Genomic DNA, 2,285 nt, shown 5'->3' with positions numbered 1-2,285 from the left:
CTCAGAGACCCAAAACACATATTGTTTATAGCACTTAACACAATTCAAGTCACACTCCTATGCTGTTATTTGATACCTGCCCACCTCCCGAGCTAGACCACAAACTCTATGAGGGATGTGCATCTGCTTTAAACACCACTGAAACCCCAGAGCTAAGATTTATTGAACACTTATTGCATGCCAAGGATAGTCCAAAGTCTTATAGAAAAATTAACTCATTTAATCCAAGAAGCAACCCTATGAGGAGAATACTGTAATCATCATTATACCAACACAGAAAGGAGAATGAAGTAACTTGCCCAGGATCCCAGGGCTAGTAAGAAGTTGAGCAGGGAGCTGAGCCTAGTTCTAGCCTAGCTCCAGAGTCTGTGCTCCTAACCACCAGGCCATGCTGCCTGGGCCCTAACAATTAGTCAGGAAATACTTTTTATCCATTCAGCAAGTACTTGTGAGCACCTTCCAGAGGTCCCAGGCCCTGTTTTAGGAGCTAAAATACACAGTGGGGAAACCCACATCTCTGAGTCTTGAAAGGTCCATCTCAGTAAAGACCAGCCAATAGACAAGTTAGTAAATAACAGACGGCCTAGTGGTGAAACATGCTAGGAGGGAAGCCAGTGGAAGGGCCGAGAGTGGCTGTTTTTATGGCTCTTTGAGGAGCTGACAACTTGAGCAAAGACCTGAATAAAGTGAGGGTGACATCCCTGACGGTGTCTTAGGAAGTGTGTTCCATGCAGTGGGAACAGATCTCAAAGTGGGGAAGGTGTGCTGTGGAGGCAGAGTGGCAGGGACAGTGGAGGCTCAGAGGGCAGTCAGGGAGGTGGCTGGGATGAGGTCGTGTAGGGAAGGGGGACTGGGAAGCCATTGGAGGTCTACACGAATGAATGAATGATTAATGAATGAAATAGTGCAGCTGATTGCACCATCCTGTGTCCTGGGGCCGGGGCGGGGGGGAGGTGGTGGTGGTGGTGGTGGCAGGAATAAGGAATAGATCCTTAAACCTTGCCCTTCTGGCTAGAGCTGATACTTCTTAGTCAGAACTCCAGCAGTCTCTGAGTGCCCCAGGACAGTGATGGCGCTGTCCAGGCCTGAGGACAGCCAGACCCAAGCCTCCTCTGCCTTCCAGCCCTTCTGCTCACCTTCCAAGAAGTGTTATGTGGCCTCCCGGCTACAGCTTCAGAAAGCACGTGCCTTTAACTTGTGCAGCCTGGTGGTGCTAAGAGCATCAGCTGACTTGCTGACTTGGAGTGTGCAGAATGATGCTAGATTCTCGGTTTCAGAATATCCACTAGTGCAACTGCTCACCTGATGCACCAATCCCCTCTATAGGATCTCTGCTCACACACCTGCAAGGACAGGGAACTTCCCACGCAACACTCTGTCTCTTAGAAAGTTTTCATTATTGTGAATTGAACTTCGTTTCCCACTTGTTCACAGAGAGAATGTGTCAACACCTTCCCACCCCTCCAGACATGCACAGTGCTCGGTGTCTCCTCTGTCTCAGGCTCCTCCCCAGGACCCCACGCAGGTGACTGAGTGCGTCACCTTCACTTCCCCCAGCTGTGCTGATGAGGGCACTTACCTTTCTCTGGACTGACTCCTGATGCCAAAGGAAACATCTGACCAAAATTCTTTCTTCCAAAGTCTCGGGGTACCCACAGGCTCCTCCATTCTGGGCCCCTCTCCCCGAATCCTCTGAAAGAGGGCTAAGGAGTTCAGAATAGGGCCGGAGAATCTTTGAGCCCACTATAGCTGGCCTGGACAATCCATGCTGTCCTTGAGCATCACCCGCTGTCTCATTGGTCCCCTTCTGCTGCTTCTCTTCAGGGTGTTCCCCTGGGGACTCCTAGAGAAGTGCTCTCTCAGGGAGCTGGGGGTGATTGAGGGCTGCTGAGAAGTCAGCTTTCCCCAGCTGCCTGGGCCCAGGTGGAGAAGAGGCAGAAGGCATTTTCTTCCTTTTCCTTTTCTTATTTACTGCCTGAGTGAATTGTTCCTGGGAACTAAGAGCTCCCTTTTATTGAGCAGGAACTCTGGGCTGGGACCCATGCAAAGGAGAGCTGCCAAGCACAGCTGCAGAGGTTGTGCACTGCTCAGCAGCTTGGAGTTGTGTAGTGCCCAGCTTGAACAACCATATGTGGCAGTCCTGGAATCATTTTGCCCACTCTGTTGCTCTATTCCTCACAATGGCCCTATGAAGACAGTGCTATGGCTCGGCGCCTATGGCTCAACCGGCTAAGGCGCCAGCCCCATACACCTAAGGTGGCGGGTTCAAATCCCCAGCCCGGACC

This window comes from Otolemur garnettii, unplaced genomic scaffold (genome assembly GCF_000181295.1).
Source record: "Otolemur garnettii isolate 467f Iridium unplaced genomic scaffold, OtoGar3 scaffold00001, whole genome shotgun sequence".
NCBI lineage: Eukaryota > Metazoa > Chordata > Mammalia > Primates > Galagidae > Otolemur > Otolemur garnettii.
This window is presented reverse-complemented; position numbering follows the sequence as displayed.